Below are 25956 nucleotides of genomic sequence, written 5' to 3' on the forward strand. Positions count from 1 at the left end.
GCATCTGAGATCTATGCCAGAGAAGTCCCTGCTCTGCTGTTAACTGCTGACCTGAGACCCCCAACAAAGTATTTGGAAAACACCCTGTGATTTATGACTCGCCGTTCTGTAACTTTAAAAATGTCATGAAACCATCTCCATGTTGGACCATGTTATTTGGGCTATGGTCCATTCTAAATAGTCCAGTAAGTGACTCTCTTATTCCCCTTGAGGTGAGAGCTACACCAGGTACAGGAGTCGGAGAACAGGCAGTTAAACTAATGCCTCAGTCTGGATAACAGGATCTAGGGGGAGCTGAGCAGCTCATTTGACAGTTGGATAGATTATTCAGTAAATCTTGGGTTTATCTCTTAAGCCCAGAAGAAGCTGCACTGGGGAAAAACAAAAAGCAAGCAGTTTTCCACACCTTAAGACACAGCAGCAACTGTGAATATAAATATGTAGGTCCAGGTGAGTTTACAGACAGCAGGCTGATAGGCTGCTTCTAGACAAAGAGGAGGCATTTGGGAACAAGTCCCCAGTCAAGTCCATGAATGGTCACAGTATGACATGGTATCTTAGGAAGAGAGTGACTTCTCAGCCAAGTACACTAGGAATCCAGTCTAGTATGATGACAGTCCTTGTTTGGTCCTGACATCTTCTAAAGCATTTACAAAATGGCTACCTTGTCCTGGACATTTTTCTCAAGCAACAAATCCCTTGAGGTAAATACTTGAAGCTGGCTGAAAGCAGACGAGGATTGAGAAACACCTTGGGCTTGCCATACTCATCCTGAATCCTCCCAGGAGACAGGGCAGTGGGTAGGATGGCGGAGAGTAAACTGACATCCCAGGACTCTGCGGTGAACGTCAGTGTGGCATATGTCTGGCAATTCCCTCAGCACCTGGATTGTTTCATGCCCATAGGAGGTGAGTCTAGACAGTGACAATAAAAATCAATGTAGCCATCCCCCAAAGACAGATAACAGCCTGACATTGCTTGATGGCTTCCTGTACAATCCCAAAGTGCTACTCTGGGACTGCAAACTCCAGCCATCTTCATGGTGAGAGCCCAGAGAACAAGATAGTAACTCCCACTTCATGTGAGAGGACCAAGAGACAGGGAGACGATTCTGGCCCATGTGTATCACCATAAAGTAGTGCCAGCTTCATGTTGGGAAGTGAAGAAACAGGATGTCTGGGGCCCTCTCAGCACAGGAATAGAAGAAGGTCTGTGTTGGAAAGAGTCTACTTGAGAGAAAAGAAAGCACTCTTTTCCCAGATGTCGGCACCTCAGCCACAACTAAACAAGCCTCTTTGTCTGTGGCTGACATCTTGTTTGATGTGATCCTGTAGTTTTCTGATGCTCTGTGACCACCAGGGCATCCTTCTCCTTTCTTGTCCCGCCCTGAGTCATCTACCAGCTTCCCCTGCACAGAGGTTCCAATCCTCTCAGCTAACGAGTGTGTGACTCTAACCTTAACGAGCAAACAGAGAGACTCCAGAGAGGAACAGGAATAGGACATTCCTATACTTCTATGTTGAGATGGATAACCAAAGCTAACCACACAAGCAGAAGGTGAGCAACACATTAAACAGAGGGGAAAGGATAATAAAATATCGCCTGCTGTTTAACAATCACCGGGTGGAAACGTTCCGGGAACTGTGCAGCTGCCGCACTTGATGGCTCATAAAGCCCCAGTAACGTCCGTCAAGGGCCTTTTTTCTTGGTGAGGGACCATTTTTTTCCATGCAGTTATGATAGCATCTGGTTCCTGTCCCTAGAAGTACAGGGAATCCACAGGCTCAGGCAGTGGCTGCCAGGGGAAGAAATGGGCTGCAGAGGCATCTGGCTCCTTGGATGGCTTTGGGGGTCACTTCTGACCTAAAGGACATTATCACAAAAATGCAGATTAGGATTCAGTGGGAAGTCACTGTCACCTGTTGTGTGCTAGGAGGGCACTGGGTAGTTTAGCTCCTATATCCCCTCTACTGTGAGGTTGCCATTCTCATCACTGCAAAATCAGTGTCCCAGGCTGGGTAAAGGACACAGCTAGGCCACACTGTTAGCAAGTGACAGGCTGAGTTCCAAGTGGCGAATAAGTGCAAACCGCTTGAACTATGCCACATCTTGCTGTGTCATCTTTCTGCGAAGATGGAGGGTACATGGAAAAAAAAGTCTCTGCATTTGCTTAGCCTACCTGGGTACCTGGGTAGATGTGTTGAAAAGAGAGTATTTTTCCTGAATATTAGACATCAGTGATGGCAGTCCTAAGCATGCACTGGTTTCCACTGGGTTCCCCAGACCTACATCCAGAAGTAAGGATGCCTGTGGAATAAGAATATGGTCCCCAGGGTGTGTGAGAACATTAAATGGGAAATAAAAAAAAAGAAGAAGAAAAGAAGCCAGAGACTGAGACAGTTCTAGATAAATCTGGTTGTGGGTGGCATCTGCTCCAGCCTGATCCTACTTGGGAACCCTCAGGGGTATACAGAGCTGTCCTGACCTGGGGCCAGACATGGGGGCGGGGCGGGCTCGCTGCCCCCTCCTGGCTATTAAGCTCTGTGGCTGCTGTAGTAAGGAGGATGTGATCATAAATCCAGCTCTCAGGCAGAGCAGCCTCCGGCAGCCCAGGGCAGGCTTTGCAGAAGAGGTATAGGAAGCAAAAGCATGTTTGAGAGGGGAGTGTGGGGGGGTCTGGGCTGGGCAAGGCCACCGTTACCCACCACTGCCTGCCCCTAGCACCCGTCTTGCAGGAAGCAAGCCAGCAATACCCAGGACTGAAAAGCAACCTGTGACGTAGTTCAATCAGTTTACACTTAACTCTGTGTAGCTTACCAGTGAACGAGAGTCAGACTGTGGTCATTTTATTTGGTTTTGACAATTGCTGGGGGTAACCCCAATCTATTATTCTAACTGCTGATCTGGCTAAGTCCTAAGCTGTATACCCCAAATACTTGCTGGTTCTTCTGGCTGTGTGTTCCTGGTCTGTCTCCTCTCATGGGAGCTTCCTCTTCCCTCCTTGTCCTTTCTTCTCTTCTTCCTCTGTAACCCCCAAACAGGTAACTCAAAACTCCCTCTAACCCCTCCGTAATTGGGCCGTGCCATTTCTATTTGACCAATGGTTTTAAATTAAGGAACAAAGTTTGCACAACAAAAGCTGGTAAAGGTAAAAATTTACTCTTAGTCAACTAGATCTTCTGGTACATAATTTAGCATTACAATACACAACAACAGACCAGAGCTCAACACTGGGGTTTCTACCCAACTCACGCGTATCCACAGAAAGAGTGCTGGTCCTCCTGGAAGTCAGCCGAGTTCAGGTATCTCAGCTTCAATCAATGTGCAGTAGTTCATCAGGTTACTTCATGTCATAAGGTCTAATAGCATAATGCCGACTTCCACTTCTTGAGAATCCAAGGAAATTATCTCTAGGCAAACTTCCAGGTTTTTGTTACAAAGTGGAAAACCAAAAAAGGGAAAATGAAAAGTGAGGGATCGCCCAGGACAGGGCTCTCCTGTCTGAACCCATGCTGTGTAGTGAAGCAACGCAGATTCCAGAATTCACACACACCTCTCTCCAAAGCCAATAGCAGCATGCAGCAGAATTCTAGAGCATGTGAATCCACAGAAACCATCTCTCCTGTTTAAACAGTGTCAACTTTATTATTGGGCATGGGTCCTAGCAGGATGCAAGCACCACACTCCTATGTAATTTGCAGCAGAACATGGCCTGTCCTTGGTTTATTGCATATTGTCTTGTCCCTCAACATGCAGGGCCCTAGAACCAAGCATGTGATATGGTTTTAATGCTGTGGCTTAGCAGAGGCAAGGACAGATATTTGTTTCCTTGAGCTGGTGGATGGAGTGTGGGGTGTCTTCCAGCATCCTCAGCCTGGACACTACAATAGAGGAAGCCTTCCTAATAAATTAAAAAGGTATAAAATATTAAGATGTTTCTTAATAACAATGGAGTTTCGTCTTCTTAAGTGTTCCTGTCCTGTAGAGTTTGGTACTAAAGTCCTCACAGATTTAAAGCTATGGTAGTGAGAATTGCTTTACAATAATAGCAACAGAAGTGGGAGGAACACAGAAGAACACAGATGCAGAGCTGCCACGGACCAGTGACTCTGACACTGAGATGCACCTAGAGAGACTCTTCATTTTTTAATGCATATTTGGAATTTCCCATAGTAGCAAGTAAAATAGATCATAAGCCTAGTTTGCTCTCAGAGATTCCTTCAGAAGACTGTCTGGAGGTCTTGCCCACTGGTCCCTGACTGTCCTTCATGTTTTGTCTGGTTCCTAAAATATTTCTGCCAGAGAGCTCAGATCTTAGGGCCACTATAAAAATACCTGAGAGTGATCTATAAAGGACACACTTATTTCATATAGATTTGGATTCGAGGAATTCTAGGTCTAGTGGTCCACATCTGGTGAAGACCTTATACATTTCCGGATCATAGCATGTCAACAGCATCAACTGAGCTAGGACGGGCAGCAGGCGGCAGGTGGCAGGTAGCAGGCAGCAGGCAGGAGCATAAGATGCTCCTGTTATCAGGAAACCATGCTTAGAACAGTTAACTCACAACTCAGTCTTGCAATAACAGTGCTAGTCTATTTACTAGGGCAGAGCTCTGATGCCCTGATTACCCTTTAATGGTCCTGATTCTCCAGTTTGGTAGAGGGACGTGGGGAGCACATTCAGATCCTCCTGGCGTTTATCCAGGAGGCTCACCTCCTTTTGGTAATTATGGAGGCTCTGGAGGTTAAACAGGAAAACCCTAAATTGCAACTGCTATACTTGAGAGTAAGCTTTAAAAAAATACTAAAAACAAGCAAACACTGCCCCTCCCCCCCCCAAAAAACCTATCATCTAGAAACTGATATGAATAGTAGTATGTCTCATGGAGAATTCTCCCTGAAGAAGTGTCTGATAGAACTGAAGGCTCTTCCTTCTCCCAGGTTGCAAAGGATTAACTCCAGCCCCTCTCATTTCTTTCAGGCAAATTGCTACTGGTGTCCCTGTGGCATGCCCACAGACGGTGCAGTGGGTCCTGGATAGCCCGTGGGCTCTATGATAAGGGCCATCTTCCACAAACTCTATGAACTCCTGGGATATAGTTAGGTTGACGATAGATTGATTGACAATGGTAGATTGGTACTCTACTTTGCAGATGTTAGCCCTGCTTCAGCCTTAGCTTTGCCTGTTTGCTTGTCACTGTGAGGAGGGCAGGTCTTGATGGTGTCCTTGCTGACCCAGTGCTGCACTGTGACAGCTCCTGTGTTCTATGCTTGCTGCAGAAAATCACTCAAGTGGTTAGCGCTGAGAAGCTCATGGGTGATATTACAGTTTTAACCTTTCAGAGTAAATCAGCACTGCGGGGCTTTTGTTTTGTTTTGTTTGTTTAAAGCATCCACAGAGTGAGTAAGAATTGAGCACCAGGAGGAGAAATCAGAGTTCTTATACTTACACCTGTCCCCAAACTCCTATGTTGGAAGCTTAATTCCCAAGGCTGTAGTACCCAAACGTGAGGCTTGTAGGAAGTAATTAGACTAGGAGGACTCTACTCACAGAGGCATGACTGATGTCCTTCCAAAAGAGCCCTGAGGGAGTCTGTCCTTCTAGCCTATCATGTGAGGATATGTAGAAGGCACCATCCATCCATGGGCTTGAGCCTGCTGGTGTCTCGATTGCTTGTCTTCCCAGTCTATGGAACTGTGAGCAAAGATTTCTGTTCTCTATAAACAACTTCATTTAAAGCATTTTGCTACAGCATCAAGAGTAGACTAAGACAGAGACTGATCATGTTAGGAAGGCATTAAGATAGGTCTTGAGGTGTGGGTGATGCTCAAAGGACTGGAGGGGACTTTGGAGTTTCTTCCTTAGTGTAAATGTCATAAAAACATCTCATGACTCTTAGTTTGGTCTGGAATTTAATAGCTATACTTTAGTTATAGGCTTAGAGTCACAACCTAAAGTTAAAGTAGAGTTTTATATTATATAGGGCTACATTGAATTTTAATACTATATATATATATATATATATATATATATATATAGCATACCTGTAGAGCCCAGATGTGTGGTTTGACCTTTAACTAGACTTGGGAAATTGTGATATTTTGTTTTCTTATAGGCCAGACTGACTATTCACAGTACAGCCAGGACTATTTTAAAACCTCATTCCCTAACTTTAACTCCTGGTCTCCCTGCCTACAGATCCCAAATATTGGGGTTATGCCATGTACCAACACATCTGGCTAGCCTTGTGATGCTTAAAGTCTCTAGCATCCAGTAGCCATTACACGCTGGGGGCAGTACAAAATGTAACCAGGGCATTCCTGGAGCAGAGAATATGCCAGGACCCCCAAACAAAAATCTACTGAGCACATCTGAACCACAGGGCTGATTCTGTTGCATTGGCCCATAAGGCCAGAGCAGCAGCATGTGTTCTGAGGAGCATAGAAGCAGACACACTCTGCCGTGCTACCAGAAAGGGGCCAGCATCTGCAGCTGCCATCATGAGGTACCGCTCTCGGGATGAGTTCTAAATCCCTGCAGACTGATGTCATACGGAAGTGATTTACACAGGCTGAGGACAGCAGGGTGGAAAAAAGGGAAAAAGGCAAAAAACAAACAAACCAACCAACCAACCAACAAACAAACACCCCAGACGTTTTTAAAAACCAAGGAGAACTACTTACAAGGCCAGAGGCTAGCTGGGCATACCCCAACAGGAAACGCATTTCCCCAATAATCTTGTTGCTCAGGGTCTTTGGATGGCTTACCTTTGAATCACCTCTGTTTATGGAGTCTCAGCAATGCCTTTCACTGTCAGGAAACCTTTCTCTTTTCAGATCTAGTCCTCATGGCTAGCTAGCTCTGGAGCTCTAAGGCCCCAGATTAATCACCTCCTCTCTGGCTGACTTACACTTCCATCTTGTGCTGTCCAGCAGAAGAATTACTGGGGACAAGGACACGGATGCACTCAGCGCTGGCTGGTCCCAAGCCCCTTTACACTGGACATAAAGGGAGGCAGAAATTATAACTATCCCATCTCAGGCTGGATTATGGAATTTTGTAGTGAAGATACTGCTAACACCTTTGGTTGATGAGGAGATAAAATAGCCTTGATATGTGTCTGCTAGAGGGAAACATACATTTTCAGTGACAGTTTGCATGGAGGAAGTTCACCTCCTATGACATGCATCTAGAGCTCACGCTGCTTGCAGCTAATGGGTTCATCGCAAAGTGGGGTTACCATACATGGAATCCGTTTTTATTCTCAAATGTAGAAAAGATGTCTGGCTACCATGGTTGTGTTGTTGCTGATGAGAGCGAGAAATGTATCAGGGTGGTCCAATGGGTATGTGTTTTGCCTTGCGTGACACCAACAGTACAGTACAAAATACAGCTGGCATGTGTCTGGATAGAGTGTGGCAGGCTTCTGTCTTTCTGCCGGACTGCTGCGGCCCATCAGTTGCTTCCTGCAGTTGGTATTTTGGGTGGTCATTTTCTCTCGTTGTTTTCATGGTTCCATCTGTAAGTTGCTTTCCCTAGCTAGCTTCAGAGGCAGTCGTCTGTGGCTCCCTCTAGATTGCTGGCTTTCCAAGGCTGAGGGAGAGTGCTTGCCTCCACACGAGGTGTCTGACTTAGGAGGGCTATCTTTGGGTATCCTGAAGGGCAGAATTCATTATGCTCACTAAAACTATTCCCATAAAATTCAGCACAGTGTCCAGAGGATGCCATGGTAGGGTAGGGGCCGGGGTGCTAATGCACCCCGCTGCTGCCGCTGTTCAGTTTTTGTGTCTGTGGTTGAGTTGACTTAGTCTTCTCACTGGGAAAATAAGGAGATCAGAGATGTTACCCCTGCAGCTGGGTGTGCTCAGAGCAAATACTGACACGGGCTCTGAGAGACTTGGCACTATGCCACATCTTCCTGAGCGATGCGGAGGGGGATGAGTATTACAAAATAATAAAACCCAAAGCGACATTATGTGGGATATTAAGTTTGAATGAAACTTTAAGATAAAACACGGGCTCCTAAGCATTTTTTTTTTTGCTAGATTTGGACAGCTTGAGTAAATTTTCCTGTCACTCCGTCTGTATTATCATATGTTCTGGTGAAAAGGAATGCGGTTTTGCATTTACAGAGCAAAGCATTTTGATTTGTTTAGAACTATTTTCCAGTTTTTTCTATTTACTACCTTACCGAGCTTAGCTTTAGCTCTGTTGTTTCCTTACTCTTCTTTCTTTTGGATTATACCATTCTTTTCTGTAGCATTTGGAGCCTGAGATCTAATGCATCCTTTAAATTGCTATTAATATTTAGGCTGCAATTTTTTTATTACTGACCATGTTAGTTGTAGTTTATAGATTCTGATACGTAGTGTTTCCTTAACATTTTGGTGGTATTCTCTTTTTTTACTCAGTATCATCCATATCTTAAAAAAATAAAAAAGAATGCATTTCCAAGGGAAGAGGGTCCCTATCTCCCTGTGCTAGGGCCTCCCTCATCCATGTTAGGGAACATTTTCTTTCATTTGGTTATTTTACTTCTAAACCTTTCTAGTTTAATTGCATTGTGATCAGATAGTATTGTGTCAATTCATTTATTCATTATTTATGTGTATATACACAATGTATGTATTTCTGTGTGTGCATAATTGTGTGTGTGTGTGGGGGGGGGGATATGTGCGTGCACACGTGTGCATATGTAGGCTCCGTGGTGCCTGTGTGGAGATCAGAGAGCAGCCTCAGCCACAGTCCGCATGACATCCTATGTTTGAGATTAGGTCTCTTGGTGGTTCTTTCTCTAGGTTTGCTAGGCACTCTGGCCTGTGAGCTTCCAGGAGTTTCTTGTCTCTGCCCCCTACCTCTCTCTAGGAACACTGGGATCACAGATGTGCCTCCATGTCCACCTTTTTTGTGGGTTCTGTGGCAGATGGAAGCCTTCACACATGCAGTGAGCACTTTAAATCCCAATGCAGTCTCTTTGGCCCATGCTGCTGCTGCTGCTGCTGCTTCTTCTTCTTCTTCTTCTTCTTCTTCTTCTTCTTCTTCTTCTTCTTCTTCTTCTTCTTCTTCTTCTTCTTCTAAAAGGACATATTTATCATGATCAGCTACATAAAATAAACTTTATGACATTGGGAGTTTTAAGTGTACAACTCAGTATCATTAGTTATATTCACAGTGCTGTACAGCTGCCAATGCTATCTGTTTCCAAAACTATCATCACTGCAAGTGGCTACTTTGTAACTAATGAGCAACAAGTAAATCCCCATCTGCCTATTGACCTCTGGTTTATCTTCTGTCTCTAGGATTTGCCTATTCTGGACTTGTCATGTAAGCAGAGTCAAACAGCATGTGTCCCTTTCATGGCTGGCTTCGTTGGCTATGTTGACACAGTGTTCTTAAGGTTTGCCAATACAGTGGCATGTGTTAGAACTCAATCCCTCTTTATGCCTAAAGAATGCTTCTGTGTGTGCACATGCCGCACTCCAGTTATCCATTCTTCTGCTCCTGGACCTTTGGGTTAATTTCTTTTCTGGCGCCATTGCTGAAGAAAGTGTGACGGACATTAGCAGGTAAAGCATCTCTTTGGGTCTCTGTGTCAACTTTTTTTGCCTCTGCACCTCTGGGTGGAATTGTTGAGCTCCGTGGCAGGCAATTGCACATGCAGCTTTCTGAGGAGGAACTGCACTCTGCACTGATGTTTTCCATGGCAACCACACAATTTTGCGTTTCTCCCAGGATGGTGCCAGGGCTCCTGGTTGTTTGTTTTGTTTTGTTTTTTCTAGCCTCACTATTTGTTTTTCTTTTAAAATGACAACAATCCTAGTGGGTGTGAGATTGTATAATGTGTTTTTTAAATTTGCATTTCCCTAATAGTTAATGATGTTGATCAACCCTTTGTGTATGTTTTGAATGCTTGATTATCTTCTTTGGGAAAAAAATGTCAGTTCAAATCCCTGTTCTGTTTTCTAAGCTTTCTTTTGCTGTTGAGTTTAGAATCTCTATAGAAACTCTGGATATTAAGCCTGATTTGCAGACACTTTGGGCGTTCTTTAGGTTATCTTTATTTCTCTTCTAATAATCCTTTGGGGGCACACAAGTTTTTACTTTTGATGAAGTTCAATGATCTACCTTTTTTGTAAACTTATTTATTTATATATATGAGTACACTGTCTCTGTCTTCAGACACACCAGAAGAGGGCATCAGATCCCATTACAAATGGTTGTGAGCCACCATGTGGTTGCTGGGAACTGAACTCAGGATATCTGGAAGAGCAGTCAGTACTCCTAACAGATGAGCCATCTCTCCAGCCCTGATCTGCTTTTCTTAGCTGTTGTTGCTCATACCTGGAACATTTAACCTAAGAATCCATGCCAAGTCCTATATTCGATTCAATCTATATTTTTCCTAAGAGTTTTATAGACTCAACTTTTATATTTAGTTGTTTATCATTCTGAGTGAATTTTTTGGATGGTGTGAGGTCAGCTGCATTCTTTTGCATATACAAATCTAGCACACCAGAAAATCTGTGATTGATCTTGATATACTCGGGCCTCTTAGAGCCATGCCACACTGTTTGGGAGCCTGAGATAAAAGGAAAAATCAGTGGTGGTGATTGTGTCTTCTGATGGGATTTCAAGATAGACATCACGTGGAATGATGTGTTTCCTGAGGGTTTTGTTTTGTTTTGTTTTTTTGTTTACTGAGTTTTTTACACCTCTTTCAGTTGTACATGTAAGACAGACACCTGGCCCTTCCATCCCAGCCCCAGCCCTAGGAAAAGGCTCTGGCTAGCATTTCTCTATTTCTCTCCCCCAGCTCTATTGTTTTTCTTTTTCTTTCACTCTAACTTTTTTTTAAGCAGCTACTGTACAAATATATATATATATATATATATATATATATATATACACACACATATATATACATGCCATTTAAAATATAAGTGTTATAATTTTGCTATGAAATGTGACTTTCAGGGTTGCAATATCTTTTGTCTTGTTTAACATTTGGGGGCTGTATTTTACTTTGCTATAAGGATCATAGACCAGAGGTGAAAACCCGAGGTCCTGTCCACTCTCTAGTTTGTATTTGATGAGTATGAAGCTCATCAGCTTTAGCAACAGTCAAGATTACTGTGGTCACAAAGTTAAAAACACATTACTCCACTTCTTAGTTCTGACTCAGTCACAGCCTCCTTGAGTGGTAACATTTTCAAACTGTGCAAATATCCTCAACATGTTCAAGTAGGGATAGGCCACAAACCCAGCCAAGAGCTTACATGGTCAGGTCCAGGTAAACTTTGGGAAAAAGATGCTACCTCCTAGGATTTAAAGTGACCCTTGGCTGAATACGTCTCATACAGATTTGAAAGATGTAAGTTGGAGGAAGGCCAGTTGGCTGAGGAGGAGGATTCAACTTATTTTCCATAATTTGAGATGTTTTTAGTAAGATTCTGAGTTCCTTTTAACCGCCATAAGTTCTATGAGTGAAGGCCGTATTTTATTGCTCTATAAAATATAGAGTCTCTTTACAGTTTGTTCTTGGGATTCTTGCTATAACTCCATACCCTAGTTTCCTAAATTCAGCATTCACTGAGGATGCCTGAAACCTTGGCCAGAGTACATTATTTCCTATATACACATCATAATTTAATTTGTAAATTAAGCAAGAGCCTACTAATAATTAATAATTATATATAGATATATAGTTATTACAGTATACTATAATAAAAGTTGCACGGATGTGGTCTTTTTCTCCAAGTATCTTGCTCAACAGCACTCACCCTTCTCGGGGTGATGTGATAATAACCCAATGCCCATACGATGAAAAGAGGAAGTCAATGCTGCAGGCCTTCTGGGTATCATATGGAGAAAGGGCAGAAAGACAGATCATAGCCCAGGAAGGATGATGGGAAATGACGTGATATTTTATCATGCTGCTCAGAACATGATGCAATTGAAAACTTACACGTGGAGTACTTCTGGAATTTTTGGTTTACTATTTAAGAGCTGCGGTCGATCATAGGTGTTGAAACTGAATTAAAGGGACTAATATGTTAATCAGCCTGGGTGCATTCAAGCGGTTGGGTGGTACTTGAGGCTACAGTCTTAGTTTTCTTCTCAATGGTTCTCACATCTGTGTTTGAGCATCTAGGGGAGTGAAGCTGAAGAAAGGGGGAAATCAAACCCGGCTGGGGTTTGGCCTCACCTGCCCCTCCCCAGTGCATTCCTGCTTCTCGCTGCACGTTGACTTCCATGAACAGGAAAAAAAAAAGGCACAAGCTGGCCCAGAAAGTCTCCTTCCTTTGTTTCCCTCTGAGGTGCTCAAAAGCATCAATAACAGTGTGGGAAAGCCCTGGCTGAACAGAACTTCGCAGGTCCCCCTTGATACCTTCCACTGGGAGCCTCCACACAATGCCTTAGAAAGCGCTCTGTCAGCTAACTGCTGCTTCAGGCAAGCGTGGAGGTAGCCTCTGAGGAGTCCTCAGTGGGAAAGACCTGCCCTGCCCCAGAAACTGCCCTAGTTCTCAGCCAGCAGGCTCCTCTGCAGGAGAGAAGCACCCCTCAGGTTTTGATTTCCTTTTCCCTCTCCCTTCTGTCCTTAGGACCAGGGAAACTCTCAGCGGGGCTTGGCTTTCTAACAAGCATCAATGCCTAGGTAGCTCACGTTCCCTTGGTAGAGACAAAGTCTCTGCATTAGGAGTCGCTTAGCTGTGCCTTCCATTTGAGGTTAAGAAAAAAAGAGATGCTGGATATTTAGATCTGTCTACTTGTTTCTGTTATTTTGAGCTGAGGCTGGCCTCCGACTCATTATGTAACCCAGGCTGGCCTTAGATTTTTGGGTTTTTTTGTTTTTTGCTTTTTTAATACTTATGCTTCCACTTCTTAAGAGCTGGCGTTACAGGTGCAGTTCTTGTCAATCAGCCTGCTGCCATGGAGCCTTATGTCACCCTGCTGCCCTAGGCTGGCTCCAGATCATATTTACACTAATATCCTACCTCTCAATAGTGCCTGTTGGTTGATTTTAATTGAATAGAATTAGTCCTGAGCCATCGAGATAAGACCATAGGACATCAGCATTTACAGTTGCAGTACAAGCAAATGCTTGAAGTGTGGTACCCAGAGGAGAAGCCTGGCTGGATACAGAGGGCGGTGGAGAGGACAGATATCGTTTACAAAACAGTGTTCAGCATATGAGTTAAATAGACCCCAGGAGTGAAGCAGAGAGTGTATATTGTCCAGAATACTGTAGTTAGGAAGACCTATTCCAACAGGACCCAACAGCCTGCAAGCCTTGGTATGTTTCTCTGGGCTTCCTTTAGCTTACAATGGCCCACTTGGGGTGACAGCCACCCAGTGCTGGTGTGATCTTCACTTCCCTTCTCTGTAAGGGACTTGAGCACCTGTGGAGTAGGAGTATCCAGGGAGTTCTGGGAACCCATGGTGGGTGTGTGGGCGGGTGACAGCATACATCGTTTACAGCATCCAATTTCTCTACCCAAGCAGAATATTCTTAGCTGATGTTTTTTGTGTTTTTTGTTTGTTTGTTTGTTTTTTTGGTTATTTTCTTGAATGCTTGCCCATGTCATTTTTTATGAACGGAAAAATAAATCATGTAATGGTTACCCCATTACATGATAACATCTTATTTAATGACTACCCTGTAGTATATTTAAGTGACTCGCTATGATAAATGCTCTTTCTCTGAGTATCCTTGCATGAGAAGTCCCATGCATGTCCCTGTTTGCTGTCTTCACCTGTAAGTCTAGCAGAAAAATCTTTGGGGTTGCTGCTATTGTAAGCTGTTTGGGGCAGAGGGCCACAGTCTGCCCGGTGCTGAGTACCCAGCCCCTGGAATTGTACCAACACTGAGTGTTACCTTGGCCCTTTGATAGCTTAAAATTGTATAACGTTTGAAAATTTCCCCACGTTTCCTTTGGTTAGTGGTTTCTGTTAAAGTTTTTTGTTTCTTTTCTTTCATACTCTTCTTGGAGTATTTGGGGTTTTTTTCCTAGTTTCTAAAGAACTCCATTATGTTATTTTTAAAGTATGAACTGAGTTACCCAAAATATTTTAATTTTTAATGAAACTGCAGTGGCCAAGCTCCTTTTATAATGTAACCCCATTATCGTTTCCCAACTCTGGCATGGGGCTGTGCACACTCAAGGGACTACATAAATGCTTTTAAATGAGAGAAAGATCCATTATCTAAATATGCCATTGATGTACAGGGTTGGCTCGTAAAGTAACACGAGAATTGTTTTTTCTTGACCATTAGGAATTATAATAAGGAAAACTTTTATAATGAATTGCTCTAGGGAGGGAAGCTGCAAGGAAAACAGCGTGTCATATCTGTGACCTTAGACTGCAGCTCATCACAGAGGACAGATGTTCTCAACCAAAGCAAAAGTACTCACTGACTGTGCCTGACACTCCTGCAACCTCACAACCCAGATGGCTGAGGCAGGGAGATCATGATTCTGAGGTTGGGGCCGCAGACTGAGATTCCACATCAAAACAGACAAAGAAACAATAACAAAAACAGTAGTACAACTCAGATGCTTTTTCAAGTCACGCAGTAGTTTATACATACAAACTGTGACTAGCAGAAGAAAGCTTAGAAGTCATAAGATCCCCACTCATCATTTTCTAAGGAAATAAGACAGCAGTATGGTTGAGGCCTCTGCAGACCTTGTTCATCTCTCTCCTCTTCCCCTCCAGAAGTGCTCGGTTTAAACACCGGGCATACATGTTTCTCTAAGCAATGTGAAACATTGTGTCACAGTTTTAGAGTTTTTACAAATGTTACCACCCATGTTTCTGTTGCAACATTACTTCCTCAGCGTTATGCTTCTGGGATTGAAGCATCTTAATAACGTGGAACTGATCTATTCTGTGGAAATACCACAACTTATTTATCCTCACTCTTCACCATCATCCCAATATTTTGTGGTTGTGCACACTGTTGGGAATGTGTCCATCACCTCCCCTTGTGCGCATGCGCAAGCTTTCAAAGGTAGTGATGAGATTGCTCCAACATAGAGATGTGTGCCTTCTCCTTTTCTAGAAGCTGCCAAATTGCTTTTTGTGGTTTAAGGTAATACAGAAATACTTGCATTTTCCCCGAGGAAGTCTTGCAAAAATTATGCCAGTTATTATTTTTGAGTGCTGGAGGGCCAGAACTGCTCCAAGGATGAACACGCATTCCAGTCTGCATCTTTTCTGCTTTGAGAAACAGATAAAAATACTGAGGATCTTGCCCAGGCTTAATAGCAAGCAGCAGAAACCTAGTCAACTGTCCTCAAACCCATCTCTTAGCAGCAGTCCAAGCTCCAGGTGGTAGCAAGAGACCAGCTATACTATGTTTAAAATGACATGAAGATAGCAGCCAAAGACTCTAAGGGGACAGGGGGGTGGGGTGGGGAAAGGCAGGATAAGCCTTGGGCAGGTGCTGCTGTTCCAGGGTGTGGAAGAACAAGCAGATGGTGACTGGATATATCCAGCATCCACTAATGAGTCTGACCAAAAGTCCGTTCCAGGCTCCATATGCTCCACATTCAGGTCCATCCTTTCCTGCCTGCTTCACTGTAGAGGTTCGTTGCTCATATCTTCATGCACTTTAAACTTCCTTTTAACCTAGGACAGGCGACTTGCCACAGAAAGGTCAAATAAAATTTTTAGAAGCAATAATGGATGCAACTTGTACATGTGAATTTTAATTGCAACACTCTAATCCCCACTCTAAGTGCCAAACTTTCAGGATTAATTTGTTGCATGTGTTGGTAACAGGGCACTCAGTCTTCGGAGCGGATTCATTGCCCGAGGGCCCTCATTTGCTAATGAGTAATTGTTGCAATTTTCAGAGAAAATGCTACTGGTACAATCATGTTTGAGCATTCATCAAATATGACGTGAGCCCAGTTAGGAGAAACGTTAGCGTCCTTAGCCTGCAAATAAAAGCCAAACATTCATCTCCCGCATGGTAATTTCCCTAGGCTGGTCACCTCCATTATCATTTGGAACAACTGGTGAACTGTAGGTAGCACAGGTCTGTAGGTAGTACCTGCGGATAGGAGCAGGTTTTAGCACTGATAAGTCTGTAGTCTTGTTCCATTGCATCTTGTCACTCAGGCCCATTTTGGAAGTAGGCAGGGGTGGAAGAGGAAGCCACTTCAGTAGGAATGCATCTCTGTGTGCACACATCACAGACAGCACTGACATGCTAATTACAGCTTTAGATGGAGCATTTCCTCTTTCTGCATTTTGTTTGCAAACACCCAATTATTTCCATCCTGCGGTCTGGAGAAGAGAAAAAAAGGAAAGCAAACCCAAGGGAAAGAATTGATCAGTAGTTTCTGCAGGTCTTGCTGCCTACCTACCTATCTCCTCTGTTGTGGTTTTGCTTCCCCGACAGGTTGGAATTTGAACTCTGCTTGCTTCCCAATTTAGTTATTCTTTTAGATCCATTTATTATTACTATTGTTCTGGTGGTGGTGGTGGTGGTGGTGTGTGTGTGTGTATGTGTGTTTACCTGCATGTATATAAACATACCCTGTGCATGCAGTGCCCACAGAGGCCAGATGAGGGCACCAAATCTTCTGGAACTTTCTTTACAGTTATGAACTGCCCTGTGGGTGCTGGGACCCAATCCTGTGCTCTCTGCAAGAGCATCTAGTGCTTTTAATTCCTAAGCCATGTCTCCTCCCCCTAGTTATCTTTTTACTCCTACTTGTCTGTGGACCAGTGGTTGAGATTCTACAGCTATATCAAGGAGTTCAGCCTTGTCTATTGTGGGACTTAGAAATAGCACCTTGTGCCTGTCTAGACTGCACTGAACTGATGTCCCATACACCTGTGGCATGTTCCTGCACAAGGCACTGCTACTTCCTCTGGGACCACTTAGGCTATGCAACATTGTGGAACCTGGACATATAGAATCTTGGGATGGACCAGTCATTGAATGGGAACATTGTGGTTACCTGAGCCGGAAGAAGAACTGAGTTCTTAAGTCAAAACCAAGCTATGTTCTAGAGCAGCAGAAATAAAAAATATGTTTGAAGAGTGGAATAAAAATCTCATCCTGGCGAGGATAAGCCTGTTCTTTTGGTGAAACCACATTTGCCTGTTTTTGCTTTTGTTTCTTGTGATTGGAGGGTGTAAATTAGTTGGACTGATAGCCCAGACAAACCTGCAGTCCCAGCAACTTGGAAGGGCTGAGGAATGATTTCTGTGAGTTCAAGGTCAACCTGGTTTACAGAATGAGTTTGAGGCCAGCCAGGGCTACAGAGCAAGATCTGAAAAATAAAACAACAACGGCTCCCCCAAGAAAAGACCCAAAAAGAAAAGACGAAAGCTAATAATAGACAGACTAATAAAACAAGATATTTAAAATATTGCCTACACTGGAGTCTTTGAGAGTTTCCCACGTGTTTCTTTCATGAGTTTCTGAGTTTGAGGGTTTTGTTTGTTCATTTTTTAATTCTATTTTCCCTGGTTCTGGGGGTTGAACCTAGAGACTCACACATGGGCTCAGCCCCTGAGCTCGGTCACAGCTCATCAGCTCTTAGATTTAGGTTTTCGGGTGGGTTGTTTTTGCACAGCGAGCTTGATTTGCTCACTGTGCTCCACACAGAGAGGCCCAGCTTCCCCAGCACCGTTTTCGGAACAGGCTGTCCCCTCTCCCGTGTGTGTCTTGGCACCTCTGTTGGAATCAGTTGGCTGTAGATGCTGGGTACCTGTCAGTGGATAAATGGAGAAAGAAAGTGTGGCTCTCTATGCACAATGCAGTGCCATCCAACCATAAAGAATAATACAATCCTGTCGGTTTTGGCAAAGCAGGTGGAGCTGGGGAACACTGTGTTAAGTAAAACGGGACAAACAAAACGACAGGCACCCCTGCATCCCATCTCATACCCAGAGCAGCTAGTGTTGACCTGAGTGCCAAGCAGTGGGTGGAGTGGTCAAAAGGAGCTTTGATTTCTTCAGCCATGTGGTATTTATGAAATGAAATACCACACTAGCCTCCCATCATGTGTGCACTTAACACATTTTAATCAAAAAGGACATAAAATCAAAAACAAATGGCAGGATGAGAGATGGGAGAATAGTGGCGCAGTCTGGTGATCCAGTGCAAGGCTGCTCCTGTTTCTATCCAGGCACAAAAGGACACACAAAGCTTGGGCATGTGAAGTATAAAGTCTGTGACTAAGGTCTCTTCCTCTTTCTCTAATATTTTCACCCACTTGTATTCCATGGAAGAATAAGGAAATCCAGAAAAGCCCTAGGTTTTCTCAAGAACAACCTAGCCCCACTTTTGGAAATAGAATCTGATTATAGCACATCCATTTCCTCGTGCAGTTGACTGTGCCTGATCTGGGACACAGTGCTAAAGATCATGCGATTGATTCTGTTATTTTAGGTATTTATTTGTGTGTGTGTGTGTGTGTGTTTGTGTGTGTGTGTTTGTGTGTGTGTGTGTTTGTGTGTGTGTGTGTGTGTTTGTGTGTGTGTGTTTGTGTGTGTGTGTTTGTGTGTGTGTGTGTGTGTGTGTATGAACTCTGTGTTTGTTTATGTGTCCATGAATGTGTGTTTATATATGTGTACGTATATGATACTTGTGTGTATGTACACACGTGTGGCCTGTACTGCAATTCTAAACAGTGTTGGATTACTTAGGAGTGATGCAGCAAACGTTCTAAATTGACTTTTTGGTTCTACCTTCTCACAAGTTTTCTGAACCTTATAGCCAGTCAGAGCAGCTTCTTATTGGTCACTAAGCATACAGGGGCCAAGTGGCAGTAGCGGTCAGTGGTAATTTGCTGGGACAAACCAAGGAACAAGGAAGTGAATACAGAATGTTTGATCCCATTACACAACTGCTTTGCAAGGTTAAGTTTAGGTCTCTGTGGGAGATATCGTGAGTAGACTCGTGTTATACAGAGCTATCATCATTGCACAGCAACCTCGATCTTCATGAGGTCAGCCATACCTGCTGGCAGAAGACCACTAGGATAAGGCTTAGTAACTATTGATGTTCCTGCACAGGAAGAAGAGGTAGAGGTGTTTATTGGACTCCCACCTGTCCTGGCCACTCCTATTTATTCCTTCTCTGAGCACATGTGATCTGACCATATGGGTCTCAGGAGGGACTAGATATATAGGCTCAGGGAAGTTAACTGAAGGGAACTCCATCTGCATGGACAATGGAGAAGCTGTCATGCAGGCTGGTGAAGACCTCCTTGTGTGGCTGCTTTGCGGTCAGCCAGGCTTCTCTAGGCACTCCTCACATGCTCTGTAAATAAGCTTCACTGGTTTTCTCAGGGTGAACAGCAGTTAGACTGCTTTAGTTTGTCATTAGGACCATATGAGGAAGGGTGGGACGTTGTTTTATGTCTCCCTAGGAGAGAAATTCCCTTGACAAAACAGTAAAGGGTTTTCTAACACTCTAAATGTCTTATTCCTGAGCTCATCGTGGAGAATGGGAAGGGTACTTTAATTATGATGCTATGGGATGGCTGTAAATGTGTAGATATCAGATGGCTGTAAAACATATCGATATAGGATGGCTGTAAAACATATAGAAAGAATGCCTTGCAAAACTTAGTTTGTCACGTGTTCTTTTTTAAAGGATGTAAACATTTCCTTTTCTTGTGTGCGTATGAGTGTTTTGCTTACACCAATCAACATACAACACGTGTATGCAGTGCCTGCAGGAGCCAGATGGGGGCATCAGATTCCCTGGTACGGGAGTTCCAGATGGTTCTTTCTGAGTTGCCATGTGAATGCTGAGAACTGAACTCAGCTGGGGCCTCTGAAAGAACAAGAAGTGCTCTTAACCGCGAGCTGACTCTCCAGTCCTGTCTACAACCTTCTAACACCAAGGTTGTAGTTACTTCCTAAAACACCAAGACTGGCATATTTTGTACAACTGAATATTTCAAACAGCCAATCCAAACTAGAGCGAGGCCAATAACTCGGAAGAGGGAGGAAGTGACCGGCTTGGCCATGATCTCCTTTACTTACATCTTCACAGGGTAAACACAGTATTCATGGCAAACACCAGCCCTAGTTGGGTAGCTTTGGGGTATCAGTACCTTCGATCATAACTACCGAAGACACCATCTTGTTTTGCACTTATAATAAATAGCCACACGAGAAAGCAGAGACACAGAGCTGTCAAGCCATGGCCTAGACCTTTTAGTTTTCCAGAGACCTGGTGCTCTGCATGTTAGTTGCCCAAACCACTAGACTTGGGGCTTTGAACTCAAGGTGTTTTAATGTAAGTTGCCTTCTATGGAGATGTCAACGGGCAATGAATGAATTAATGAGTGGGTGATACTTATAGGAAGTCCCAGGAAGATTCAGAGAGACTTTGCCAGCCCAGTGAGTTATGCTCAGATTGGAGACAAAGTGTAGTATAAGACACGTAAGTCCAGCAGAATGGGCAGATGGATGCCATGGGAAATGAAATGGGTCACATGACTTCTAAGATGCCTTCTGTCTTCTACCTATGCTTGCCTAGTAGGACCCTGTAAGAAGACAGCCTACCCCTTACAATGCCCTGGAAGGCAGAGTAGCCACTGTCTTTGTATGCCAGCCTGAGAAAATAAGAACGATACCAGCTGCCACTGACTGGGGCTCAACCCATTGCACATCCTGTGTCAGGTCCTCACATCGGCCCTAGTAGATATCACCTCTATTATGTACAGGAGGAAACTGAGTGCCACCTGACCCTACCTGCCCTTGGGGATTGAAGGTGAGGTGGTGCAGAGTCAATGACTCAGACTCCAGGAACAAGTGAGAAACACTGCAGCTAGCTCATCTGAACACTGCTGCAAGCTCCTTTAATACCCTCCACCCACACCCCATTAGCCCCAAGAAAGCATCTCTTATAAACAGCAGTTCCTGATTGGCTGGCACTGTCTGCATCAGCAATCCTTGGTCTCTCAGGTGTTCCTCAATTAGGTCCTCCTGCAGGAGATGCTTTTGCGGCTGTGTGGCCCATTGTTTACATAGTGGTGGCCCCACCGCCACCACTCCTGCTACAACTGAGGAAAGTCAGGTGACTTGCAGTGTCTCAGGGCTCAGAAGTAGAAGTGAGGTCAGAATTCATGCATTGGCAAAGCAGTTATCAAGCTTGAGGTCCCCACAGCATCAGGTATCTCCAGGGGATCAATATTATGGTGGGTTTTCTTCATTTTTCCTTGACTGGAAAGGCTAAGTAGGAACCAGAATGCCCTGGAGCATGATAGAAGTGAATCTAGACACATGAAGAGCCTCATAGACTCCTGGGGACCATGAAGGCAGTGGTTAGGGAGGCTTCTTGAGGCAACTCTGTCCCAATCTCTGTGTGTGCAGCATATGTCCATGCTCTTGGTGTGTGCAGCATATGTCCATGCTCTTGGTGTGTGCAGCATATGTCCATGCTCTTGGTGTGTGCAGCATATGTCCACGCTCTTGGTGTGTGCAGCATATGTCCACGCTCTTGGTGTGTGCAGCATATGTCCACGCTCTTGGTGTGTGCAGCATATGTCCATGCTCTTGGTGTGTGCAGCATATGTTCACGCTCTTGGTATGTGCAGCATATGTCCACGCTCTTGGTATGTGCAGCATATGTCCACGCTCTTGGTGTATGCAGCATATGTCCACGCTCTTGGTACAGCTATTGCTAGCCTAACTCCAGAGCCACTTCATCTTGTGCAGATTGTGAGTCAAGGTGTGAGAGGAAGTGGCAGGGTGTAAGATTGATCTGTGGCCTGTCAGTGAGTTTGACTCAATTCCAGGAAACTAGCAGTGGATGAACGTGAGATTTCATTGTGTATTAATGCCCTAGAGACAAACCCATGCCTCCTATTCTCTAGTCGGGAATATTGTGTTGCCAGCTTCATGGTCTAAGATTTTCCGTGAATGATTTTTTTCATGATTCATTGTGAGATACATTTTATTATTGCTGTGCTGCAGAGATTGAAAAAATAAAGTATATTCTCCTCTCTCTTTGTAAAATGTAGACTTTACTTATATCTAATCATGCCATCCCTACCCTTCCTAGCCTTTCCCCAAACCTCCCTGTTCCTTTATGTGTCAGTCAGCTTTCTGTTGCTGTAACAAAAATCCCTGATATAAAAAAGGGGGAGGAAAGGCAACCTTCCTGCTCCCATGCTGTGAACTGCTGTGTTCTGCTATGTCATCACAGCTTGATAGATGGCACTTTTAAGATGGTGAGCCAAAATAGACCACTCTTCCCCCTGATTTGTTTGTGCCAGAGAAAGCTAACACATTGGCCCTTAATCTCAATATTCTTTTTTACATACCTTTTATCTGAATGTCTGAGTTTTACTTTTATCTGTCTTAGTTGGTATCTTATTGCTGTAAAGAGACACCATGACCAAGACAACTCATTATAAAAGAAAGCAGTTAAGTGGAAGCTTGCTTACAAATTTAGAAGTCAGTCCATTATCATCATTATGGGAACATGGCAGCAAACAGGGAGACATGGTGCTGAGAGTTCTACATCCTGATACATAGGCAGAGAGAGGAGGAGCAGGAGACTGGAGCTGGGGTGGGTTTGCTAACCCTCAAAGCCTACCCCAGTCACACTCTTCTTCAGCAAGGCCACACCTACTCCAATACAGCATCGATTCCTAATCCTTCTCAAACAAGCCACTGTCTAATGAGCATTCAAATATATGAGCAGATGGGGTTCATTGCTTTTCAAACCATCACAGTCTACACAGACAAGAACTCGGTGGAAGAGGGATCTTGTTGACTCTCTGGTTTTCTGCTCTACACCTATACTTAGACCTCGACATGTACACAGGATAGAGTCCTTGGGCACCTCTTCCCCAAACCTGTGTGTTTATGCTGTATTCTCTTTTCAAGTAAATCCCAGGCCTCAGCTCTTTAAAAGCCGCTGTATCATCACTGAGTCAAGTGTTAACATTGCAATGTGTTTTGCACAGAGGATTGCAGAAAATAAACTTAATTGACACAGGCTAGTGCTGGAGGATTCCTGGAATAAGGAACTGGGGTTGATGGCAGGCTCCCAAGCCACAGCCTAGACCTCACAACTACCCAGTAATCTAGTGCCCTACATGTCACCTGCACAGAGATGCTTCCTGGATGCTGCCGCTCCCATCAGTAGGCACACCAAAAGTTTTGAAGGCCACCTGTAAATGCCTAGGTGTAGGTGCCTCCCTTCTTCCTCCTGGCCTCTTTTCCCTCCCCCAGACTACTCAAACTGAACACTAGTAGCTTGATGCACCTCTATACCGATCTAGCTGCCATTGCCTGGAGAATCTATTTGGTCCCAAACCCAGCACAGAGGTTGAGGGTAGATGGCAGAGACTGGAAACAACTGGGAACAGGGCTGAGATCTTGGATCACTGAGCAGGTAGAGGAGGGAGGGGGTGGAGAGGTAGGGTGCTAACACCCTCTAGCGTAGAGCATGAGAGAGGCAGAACTCTGGTCCCCAGACAGATGAGCTCCCCTGGAAAGGAGACATGCAGCTTGGAACAGAATACTCCAGACAGGGTCTGACAAGACCCAGAGAATGCAGAGGTTGCAGGGCATCCTTGGACAGCCAGATGCTCTGGCAGGAAAAACACAGAGTGTAACCTTCCTATCACAGTCTGAGCATAGCTGGATTGTTCCTGGTGGAGGGTGCTTACCACTAAGGCTTGCTCCTCTGTAGTCACCCTTCCTCCCTGTGGAGCTGTCCTCAGGGACTCTTGGATCTGGAGTACGCTTGCCCAGAGCATCAGAAGTGCACCTCCCGCTCACACCACACCTTACTATCCTAAATACGTACCTCAAGCCAAAGTTGCTAACGAGCTTGGAGAAACGGGTAAAAAGGAAGACAGTGGTGGCGACGAAGGAGCTGAGCCAGCAAATCCAAGAAACTAAATGCCGGCGGGAAAGGCTGCTGAAGGACAGCAGGCAGCTAGTAGAGGAAAAATACCGTGTACAGGCTGAAAACCAGCTTTTCATGGAATACCTGTGTAAAAATAAGGAACAGTGTGAGAAGAAACAGGAGGAGCTGTGGAAGCAGTACGTCCAAGAATGTGGCGAGATAGAACGCGAGAGACAAGAATTGGCATCCAGATACAACCAGAGAAAGGCAGCTCTTCAAGCCCAGCTCCTGCAGGGCAGAAAGACCCAGAGGATTTGAAACAGCAGTTGCAGGCACTGAAGCCAGTTTACAAGGTAAAGGAGGGCCAGGACATGAAAATACAGACCTTGGAGAAGGAGCAAGAGAAAGTTCGAGGTGAGACTGCGACCAAGGACAAGGAGGCACACTTCCGGTTCCTACGGGAAAAGGCACTGATGGAGAAGGAGCTGGAAATCAACACCACGGGGCTTGAGCTTCTGAAACCTCAAAATCCACTCCCAAGGACATACTTCCTCTAACTGGACGGTACCTACTCCAACAAGGCCGCACTTCCTAATAGCGCCACTCCCTACGGCATAGACTGTGGTCTTTGGGTGTAGGTATAAAGTTTTCTCAACCGACTTTAATAAGGCTCAGCCTCCCCTCTAGCTCACCACACACCAGAGGCAGTGGAAAGGAAAAGTTATTAGGACACGGGGGAAATGGACCTGCTTAGAAATAGTTCTTTGGGGGAGAGTCCAATCTTCATTGTCAGGGTATCAGCCGTTCAGTCCTCAGGCAAACACCAACATGAACCAGCAGCTGCAAACCAGTCCACTCAGCAGACACCACACAGGAACCAGCAAGGGCAGTTCAATTCAGAAGAAACTGCGAGGCTCACCAACCGGCCCCAAGTCCACCGCAGAAGTGGCAAGAAAGCTGCAGGAACCTCAGGAGCTGCAGGAGACTTTCTTTGGTGAGTTTCTCTTTATGATGTCACCACAAGCAAACCCAACAAGGCAATGTAAGGTGAACCAATATGTGCCTGCCATCAGCAAAGAATAGCGAGGCGGAGCAAAGTGAACCCCAATGCTGGAGCGCCCACTGTCTGTGGGGTCATATTTATATTCCTTTTAAACATCATGAGTCCTTTCACATGTCTGCTATAGCGAAACATCCTTTCACCTGTGCCTGCTCCAGTAAAACATCCTTTAACCTGTGTGCCCCAGCAAAACATCATTTGACATAACTGATTTTCCTAAGGGAACCATTTTTATGCAAACCACCACTGGAACCAACTTCAAACCTAGTCCAAATCAAAGAAAAGGGAGCTGGAAACTGAGGCACAGAGCAAAAGGACAGGAATTAAACTGATCTGTGCCATGTACCCACTGCTATAGGCTCCCAGACCCCAGGCCTGCTGACTTACTGCCTGCTGGCTGCTTGCTGATTGCATACATTACTGCATTCTTCCCCTAAAGCTAGTGGTCAGAGAGCACTGATTCCCAAGAAAGAGCCTGGTGCTCAGGGTTCCCTTAAAGCTATACAGAGCGTGTCAATGAAAGGATGGGGAAAACCACAGAGAAAATGCTGTCTGCCCTCCCTGCTCACTCACCCTGAGAATTTCGTGTTGTTTGTTTTTGATATTTAATTCCCTTCTTATTCATACAGGTTCTTTAAACATTGAAATGTTTGCAACTCTTCAGAGCTACTTACCCCTGGAAAAGTGTGTGTGTGTGTGTGTGTGCGCGCGCGCGCGCATGTGTGTGTGTCTTGGCAGAAGTGGATGGCACACTCTATCAAATGAATTATTTTTGAAAGGAATTCTTACTGAGCTGGGGCAGGGGTAGGAAAGCCACAGGATGGTCCTTGAGCCTGGCAGCATAGTCTCTTGCTACCCACAAAGCAGGGTAGCTATGGCATAACCTGCAGGAGGGACACCATGAAGGGCTGGGGCTGATGGTTAACATCAGACAGTTATTGTCTTTTTACAGAGTGAAAGTCCTGTGTCTTTCCAAGCTCCACTGTAGCTAATCAGAGCAGGAAATGAAAAGGAAATCTGAAACGTTAGCTAGCTCTTCGTTACTGT

At 44.6% G+C, this 25956-nt stretch overlaps 1 protein-coding gene and 1 pseudogene across 6 annotated transcripts in view; both read left to right on the top strand.

Annotated features, from left to right (window-relative positions):
• Kif26b (kinesin family member 26B) overlaps positions 1 to 25956 on the top strand; it is a 396540-nt gene that overhangs the window by 201390 nt on the left and 169194 nt on the right. The window lies entirely within an intron of this gene.
• Positions 806 to 24406, top strand: LOC110310029 (annotated as a pseudogene).

The sequence above is a fragment of the Mus caroli genome, chromosome 1 (assembly GCF_900094665.2).
Source record: "Mus caroli chromosome 1, CAROLI_EIJ_v1.1, whole genome shotgun sequence".
In the NCBI taxonomy this organism is placed as follows: Eukaryota; Metazoa; Chordata; class Mammalia; order Rodentia; family Muridae; genus Mus; species Mus caroli.